Source organism: Salvelinus fontinalis, chromosome 15 (genome assembly GCF_029448725.1).
Source record: "Salvelinus fontinalis isolate EN_2023a chromosome 15, ASM2944872v1, whole genome shotgun sequence".
NCBI classification, from domain to species: Eukaryota; Metazoa; Chordata; class Actinopteri; order Salmoniformes; family Salmonidae; genus Salvelinus; species Salvelinus fontinalis.
The window spans coordinates 28311021-28320076 of NC_074679.1; the positions used below are offsets into that span (position 1 = coordinate 28311021).

Consider the following 9056-nt stretch of genomic DNA (forward strand, 5'->3'; position numbering starts at 1 on the left):
TCAGCGGCTTCTGCATTTAGTTGTCAGTGGCTTCTGTAGTATCACCGTGTGGGGGAAAGGATTGCAAAACAATAGAAGTTCAATAATTAACTATACCAGTGAATTAACTATGTATTTCCTGTGGTAACACCATTGTATTAACATGTGATAATTGCTTCGTAATGGAGTTGAGCATTTTGTTATTTATATTATTACAACAATGTAAAAAGGAATGGCCCTGACTCTTGTGTAATAACAAAGGTCTTCATCAATAAATCTTTCTCATTTTAAAGGAATGTACAATCATACTATGGATAGATACCTCGTAAAAATATCCTTGTTCAAACTAGCTTATTCATTCTACTCATCAAAGGATGTTTCAGAGTAAGTCAAATAAATGGCACTAACCTGAGAATGAAATCAGCATCCCATTGATGAATTTGATGAGACACATATCTGCTACTGTTGCATTTCCCCAAATCTCACAGGGAACTCAAGCGTAAAGTTGGTTGTGTTTTCTCTACTTTATAGGGAGTCTCTCTCTCTTTCTCTCTCTCTCTCTCATTATGTAATCTGATCCCCTGGCCCATGTAGATGTTGGTAGTCATGTGATCTCTTGATAAGCTTTATTTACAGCCCTCTGGATTTCATTCACTTTGCACAAAGTAAAACAATGTAATCCCTGCTAATTGACAGGTGACAGGTGAGGCTAAATCCAAACTGTATTGTATTTAAAAGAGCATGTAAACCCCAATATTGAGAGTTGGTATGTCCATTATTTAGCTCTAGCTCTCAGGACATTGCAGGGGACTATACATGTGAGTTACATTATTGTTGTGGTGTAAGAAAGAGCCAAGGACAGACTTGTGGCTATGAAATATTTACAGCAGACTTTTAATATTACTTCACTACATTCCTAAATAAAATGATGTACTTTTTACTCCACACATTTTCCATATCCCCCAAAAGTTACATTTTGAATGCTTAGCAGGACAGGAAAATTATCCAATTCACGCACTTATCAAGAGAACATCCCTGGTCATCCCTACTGCCTCTGATCTGGAGGACTCACTAAACACACATGCTTCGTTTGTAAATTATGTCTGAGCGTTGGAGTGTTACACTGGCTATATGTAAATAAATAAAAATAACTGAAAATTGTGATGTCTGGTTTGCATAATTTAAGGAATTTGAATTGATTTATACTTTATTTTGATACTTATTAAGTATATTTGAGCAATTACATGTACTTTTGATACTTAAGTATATTTAAAACCAAGTACTTTGACTTTTACTGAAGTAGGATTTTACTGGGTGACTTTCTCTTTTACTTGAGTGATTTTCTATTGAGATACTTGAGTAAAAGTAAAGCTATGACAATTTGATACTTTTTCCACCACTGCCCATGTTGACTCCAATGTTTACCACAGTTGTGCCAAGTTGGCTGGATGTTGTTTAGGTGGTAGACCATTCTTGATACACATGGGAAACTCTTGAGTGTGAAAAACCAAGCAGATTTGCTGTTCTTGACACACTCAAACCGGTGTGCCTGGCAACTACTACTATACCCTGTTCAAAAGCACTTCAATCTTTTGTCTTGCCCACTCACCGTCTTAATGGCCCACATACACAATCCATGTCTAAAGGCTTCAAAATCCTTTTTCAACCTGTCTCCTACCCTTCATCTACATTGATTGAAGTGGATTTAACAAGTGACATCGATAAGGGATCATAGATTTCACCTCAATTCACCTGGCCAGTCTATGTCATGGAAAGAGCCGGTGTTCCTAATGTTTTGTACTCTTCTGTATATTCAGAAGAGTTTAATTCCAGAATTCCACATTTTTCCCATTTGTGTTTTTTCATCAGAAATCAATGCTTATGGGTACGTTCATGTGTGTGTAAAATATTACTGTTCTCACATTTTTTATTCATAGCTTTTAGACGTGTATTATGAAGATGTTTTTTTTTGCTAATTGCTATATATCCATTGTTTAGATGAAATGGAATGTTCCCATCCTGCATATCCATTGGCAAATGACAGGAGTGGCAATGAGTGGAATTCAATGACAGGAGTGGCAAGTAATAGCTGAACAGAGACGGCAACCAGGCTAACAGCAATCTCACTGAAGATATTCAAAATAGGTCAACAGAGTGAGCTGAGTTTAATGGACGTCTGTTAGTCACTTACTAGACACAATAACGTCGTTGTTATTGTCCTGTGTAATTACATTGTGTGTAATTGTGTGCCATCTACTGGCAAATAACGGAACATCCATTCAAGGACGATTACGTTTTAGTAGAGAGAAGAATGGAATAGAAAGTTTAGAAACGACTGTAGTTGTAAAAACACCAAACATTATGATAGCATTGAAAATATATCAACAGTAATATAATGTCATGCAATGGTAGAAATATTGCAGAAAGATAAATAAGAAGTTAAAAAGAACAGATTTTGGGCAAGACAGAATGACACAATTTTGAGGCTGTTCCCCAGGCGACGAATACGTGGATTTCGATTAAGGAGAGAGAGTGAGAGACACAGAGCAGAGGTCACGATCAGATGAGCTCCTGCATTTTTCAGCATTTTCTTTAAAAAAGACAGATTTAGAGTTAGATAAACTTGGATTTTTTGTCAGGAACACATACAGGATGTTACCCTCTAGTCTACAACATAACCCTCACTTCAAATCAAAACTCAAAACCTATAACCTGATTTTGGACGGAATTACAGAATCACCTGAAAGGTTTCACAACTCCCAAGGATTATTATACAGCAAATTCTCTGGAAAACAACAGAAACCCGAAAACACCACCCAACCTGGAACTGAGTGAGTAATGTTTAGTCTGAAACTATATTCTATTTCCAAAAGCCAAGAAGAAAAATACATGACATGACTTTATAAGGACTGAATGCTAACATAATTCTGCCAAGTTTGATACAGCTTCAACTAGCACTTACATGTCAAGTGAGAGGTGTCAAAGCCCATTAGCCCAACAATGGCAGGAGAGTCGAATAGTCTACCCCAACCAAATGGAGAGGCCTTAGAAGCTGCCTCCCGCTGTTTAGAGGTAATTAAAATACAGTACCCTGTGTATGTAAAGAATGATAAGGCAAGAAAAGATCACAAAATGAAGCTCCTTATGGAAAATCAAGAGACACTTTTTGCTGACTATTAGAAAAAATGGGAACATCAGCAACCTTATCTTCCACACAAACCATCCCCTGGCATGGCACAGTGCTATATTAGCACACTACCCCTCTGTTAAGAGAGGGGGGGTTAACGAGGGGTGGAAACTCAGGATACTTGACAACGAGGACTCTGAGTCAGCTAATATAAATCTATATAAGTCTGGAAAAGTAATGGTACAGGGCAACCCCAAACAGTTTCAGCTGGACTTTCACCTAATCAAAGAATTAGCCCAGCAAGAGAAGCTCTCCCTTGATAAAGATACCCCCACCCCAAGCGGGTCAGACCAGACCTCTTCATCATATAACCCCACAGAAGAGCAACCCCCATCAGACAGTCAACCTCCCAGTACAGAGTACTTCTCCCTCATTGAAATGAAGGATAAATTCACCCAGCTGGAGGTAAGGCAGGTGGAGTTGGAACAGCAGGTGATTACACTCCAGTCAGCACAGACCCAGACAACAGTCCAGCACAACAACACCCCTTTAACCAGACCCGGAGTGCTGGAGGTGGAGAGAGACATATCTGCACTCTGGACAGTGGTGAGACAAATTCAACAGGAGAAAGAGCAGGAGCAGGAGCAGATCAGAGCACTAGAGGAGAGAAGCAGACTGCTGGAGGAGAGTGTGAGGGGGATGGAGGAGAGGATCAGACTGCTGGAGGAGAGGTTGAGGGGGACGGCGTGCGACAGAGAACAACCCACTAGAGAGCTGGCCATCCCCATAGAGAAGACAGCAGAACAGCCCACCTCAGCACCCGACAAAAGTCTCGACACCACAGCAGAACAGTCCACACCAGACCCCGACCCCCCCCACACCCACAGAGGACAAACACAAGACACAGATTGTTCTCCTTATGGACTCAAATAGGAAATATATAGAAGAAAAAAACCTTTTTCCCAAACACAGTGTGTCTAAACTCTGGTGTCCAAACACCCAGTGCGCCCTAGACCTTCTGTCTGAGGTCCAACTAGGTTCACATAGCCACATAATAATACACACAGGCACAAACGACCTGAGAGCACAGCAGGAAAGGGTGGCCACAGCACTGAAGGGAGTGATTGAAAAAGCTTCTTCTACTTTCTCCAACGCACAAGTGGTTATCTCCACCCTGCTACCACGAAAATACTTCCACCCTGCTACAATACAGCGGGTAAACGCAAGCATTTCCCGTGACTGTGCCTCAAAACCAAATGTTTTCCTGGCCCACCACTCCACCCTGGACTTGAACAGCCTCTATGACCAGGTCCACCTCTACAAGGCAGCAGTATCTTATGATACAATTAATAATGTTGAACTAACAAATAACATCAAGAGATACGTTACAATTTACAATAACGAACACCTTATGAAACAGCTGTGAAAACCAATCTAGCAATATTTTAGATTTAAATACATAACCATTGATATTTCTTTGGTACATGTGTGTCAATTTACTTTCTGATTTTTTTGTACACTCACATGGCAATCATAGACTGAAATACAGAATTCTGGTGTGTGGAATAGAGAGGAGGTGGGTCTTGTGTGGATGGGAGGTTCTGCCTGTCACTTGTTTTCAACAGGTAGTGGACTTGAACAGGGAAACTGCAAAGTCCAGGCGCTGCTGCATTCTTTGTTCTGAGTGTGCAGCTCACATTATGTGCCCAGTATGATAGTTGTCTTGCTCTTTCTTAGCAGATAATGAAAACTTGACAATAACAGTAGCTGATGTAATGAAAAGTTGGAGGGTGGTTGGTAATGGAGGACATCAGGTGGATCCATGTCTGGGTGTTGGGCAGAACCTCTAGGTCCTGGAGAACAGGAGCAGAGTAAAGGGAACAGGGTAGGAGACAGACTTAAACAAGCAAACACACAGGTTAAATGATTATCAGATATGTAAAAATACAGTTATTGAATTATTTAATTTAAATGTTTGATTAGACATGCAATAATGTTAATAGCAGACAGAAAAGAAAGGATACCTGTCTAATTTTTGATGTCAGTGGGGTTGGTAAGGGATGGTCCCTGGGAAAGATAAGAGAGATGAGTTGAGAAAAACTCTAGGGTGGTGTCATGATGACTGGAGTCATACACCTCAACAGTACTTAGTTGGAAATGGCGGTTACTTATCCTGGCCCAGTGGTTAGCCTTGAGATGTACTATTTGGTGAAACCCCTGGGCCAGTGTTGGTACTGCTGACAGCATGGCGATGCCACCATCCACGAGGCAGAAAATGCAAATAGTTATGAGATTTTTATATTCACCTTAACAGATGTTGACACCAGCTAGGAGCGAAAGAGCACCAAGCTTTCCCGGGTCTCGCCTTCCTTTCATCCTTCTTCCAAGCCAAGTAATTCACCCAGATGTCGAAGCACTTGGTCCCCTTGATTCTTCTCAGGTGGCTCTCCTTTTTCTCATGCGCCCAGTCCATGTTCAGTCTCACCTTGATTGATAATAGTAATAAATGCTATTAAATTTCATATTATTACAAATACATCTCTTATATATCTCTTGTAAGGCCAGAAAATAAAATGAACAGCGGACAATCATTTTTACCTGGTCAAAAACCTCCACATCCATCCTGAAAGTGGACTTCGAAGGCGTTCTGATCTGGTTCGACAACTTCCACATCAGGTGGAGTATCAGTGACCTCAAAGTACGTTATACAAAAACAGCAAAATAAAAACACTAAGTCAATCACACATTTTTATTCTACAGTATATGCAATAATGTTATATACAATTGCATTGTTTACATCAGTTAATGAACTGCTGCGGCTCCCCTCCATATAGCAGGCGATTCAGAGTGAATACTCTGGAGGCCTGGACACTGCTGTGTTGTGTGAAAAGATAATTACCTCCAGATTGTCCTCCTTCCACCATTCATGGTACGTGTCAAGGGACTTGCCCATGGCAGTCCCGTTGGTCCGTTCATCCAAACGTGAAGTCACCATACATCTACACATTCAGGTTATACAGTGGGGCAAAAAAGTATTTAGTCAGCCACCAATTGTGCAAGTTCTCCCACTTAAAAAGATGAGAGAGGCCTGTATTTTTCATCATAGGTACACTTCAACTATGACAGACAAAATGAGAAAAAAAAATCCAGAAAATCACATTGTAGGATTTTTTATGAATTTATTTGCAAATTATGGTGGAAAATAAGTATTTGGTCACCTACAAACAAGCAAGATTTCTGGCTCTCACAGACCTGTAACTTCTTCTTTAAGAGGCTCCTCTGTCCTCCACTCGTTACCTGTATTAATGGCACCTGTTTGAACTTGTTATCAGTATAAAATACACCTGTCCACAACCTCAAACAGTCACACTCCAAACTCCACTATGGCCAAGACCAAAGCGCTGTCAAAGGACACCAGAAACAAAATTGTAGACCTGCATCAGGCTGGGAAGATTGAATCTGCAATAGGTAAGCAGCTTGGTTTGAAGAAATCAACTGTGGGAGCAATTATTACGAAATGGAAGACATACAAGACCACTGATAATCTCCCTCGATCTGGGGCAAGATCTCACCCCGTGGGGTCAAAATGATCACAAGAACTGTGAGCAAAAATCCCAGAACCACACGGGGGGACCTAGTGAATGACCTGCAGAGAGCTGGGACCAAAGTAACAAAGCCTACCATCAGTAACACACTACGCCGCCAGGGACTCAAATCCTGCAGTGCCAGACGTGTCCCCCTGCTTAAGCCAGTACATGTCCAGGCCCGTCTGAAGTTTGCTAGAGAGCATTTGGATGATCCAGAAGCGGATTGGGAGAATGTCATATGGTCAGATGAAACCAAAATAGAACTTTTTGGTAAAAACTCAACTCGTCGTGTTTGGAGGACAAAGAATGCTGAGTTGCATCCAAAGAACACCATACCTACTGTGAAGCATGGGGGTGGAAACATCATGCTTTGGGGCTGTTTTTCTGCAAAGGGACCAGGACGACTGATCCGTGTAAAGGAAAGAATGAATGGAGCCATGTATCGTGAGATTTTGAGTGAAAACCTCCTTCCATCAGCAAGGGCATTGAAGATGAAACGTGGCTGGGTCTTTCAGCATGACAATGATCCCAAACACACCGCCCGGGCAACGGAGGAGTGGCTTCGTAAGAAGTATTTCAAGGTCCTGGAGTGGCCTAGCCAGTCTCCAGATCTCAACCCCATAGAAAATCTTTGGAGGGAGTTGAAAGTCCGTGTTGCCCAGCAACAGCCCCAAAACATCACTGCTCTAGAGGAGATCTGCATGGAGGAATGGGCCAAAATACCAGCAACAGTGTGTGAAAACCTTGTGAAGACTTACAGAAAACGTTTGACCTCTGTCATTGCCAACAAAGGGTATTTAACAAAGTATTGAGATACACTTTTGTTATTGACCAAATACTTATTTTCCACCATAATTTGCAAATAAATTCATTAAAAATCCTACAATGTGATTTTCTGGATTTTTTTCTTCTCATTTTGTCTGTCATAGTTGAATTGTACCTATGATGAAAATTACAGGCCTCTCTCATCTTTTTAAGTGGGAGAACTTGCACAATTGGTGGCTGACTAAATACTTTTTTGCCCCACTGTATATACAGTTGAAGTCGGAAGTTTACATACACTTAGGTTGTCATTAAAACACATTTTTTTCAACCACTCCACACATTTTTTGTTAACAAACTATAGTTTTGGCAAATTGGTTAGGACATCTACTTTGTGCATAACACAAGTCATTTTTCAAACAATTGTTTACAGACAGATTATTTCACTTATAATTCACTGTATCACAATCCCAGTGGGTCAGAAGTTTACATAAACTAAGTTGACTGTGCCTTTAAACAGCTTGGAAAATTCCAGAAAATGATGTCATGGCTTTAGAAGCTTCTGATAAGCTAATTGACATCATTTTAGTCAATTGGAGGTGTACCTGTGGATGCATTTCAATGCTTACCTTCCAACTCAGTGCCTCTTTGCTTGACATCATGGGAAAATCTAAAGAAATCAGCAAAGACCTCAGATTTTTTTTTGTAGACCTCCACAAGTCTGGTTCATCCTTGGGAGCAATTTCCAAATGTCTGAAGGTACCACGTTCATCTGTACAAACAATAGTACGCAAGTATAAACACCATGGGACCACGCAGCCATCATACCGCTCAGGAAGTAGACGCGTTCTGTCTCCTAAAGATGAACGTACTTTGGTGCGAAAAGTGCAAATCAATCCCAGAACATCAGCAAAGGACCTTGTGAAGATGCTGGAGGAAACAGGTACAAAAGTATCTATATCCACAGTAAAACGAGTTCTATATCGACATAACCTGAAAGGCTGCTCAGCAAGGAAGAAGCCACTGCTCAAAAACTACCATAAAAAAGCCAGACTACGGTTTATCTTTTGGAGAAATGTCCTCTGGTCTGATGACACAAAAATAGAACTGTTTGGCCATAATGACCATCATTATGTTTGGAGGAAAAAGAGGGAAGCTCGCAAGCTGAAGAACACCATCCCAACAGTGAAGCATGGGGGTGGCAGTGTAACCGATGTGAAATGGCTAGCTAGTTAGCGGTGGTGCGCGCTAATAGCGTTTCAATCGGTGACGTCACTCGCTTTGAGACCTTGAAGTAGTGGTTCCCCTTGCTCTGCAAGGGCCGCGGCTTTTGTGGAGCGATGGGTAACGATGCCTCGTGGGTGACTGTTGTTGATGTGTGCAGAGGGTCCCTGGTTCGCGCGAGGGGACGGACTAAAGTTAAACTGTTACAGCAGCATCATGTTGTGGGGGTGCTTTGCTGCAAGAGGGACTGGTGCACTTCACAAAATAGATGGCATCATGGGTATGGAAAATGATGTGGATATATTGAAGCAACATCTCAAGACATCAGTCAGGAAGTAAAAGCTTGGTCGAAAAATGGGTCTTCCAAATGGACAATG

The 9056-nt window shown here is 41.3% G+C and overlaps 1 long non-coding RNA gene across 1 annotated transcript; it reads right to left on the reverse strand.

Moving 5' to 3' along the window:
• Positions 1-912: 912 nt before the first annotated feature.
• LOC129811705 (uncharacterized) lies at positions 913-5795 on the reverse strand. The gene is made up of 4 exons (XR_008752933.1): positions 5705-5795; positions 5413-5591; positions 5131-5173; positions 913-4959 (listed from the first exon to the last, which is right to left on the reverse strand). It is a non-coding gene; the product is annotated as an uncharacterized LOC129811705 (long non-coding RNA).
• Positions 5796-9056: the final 3261 nt, after the last annotated feature.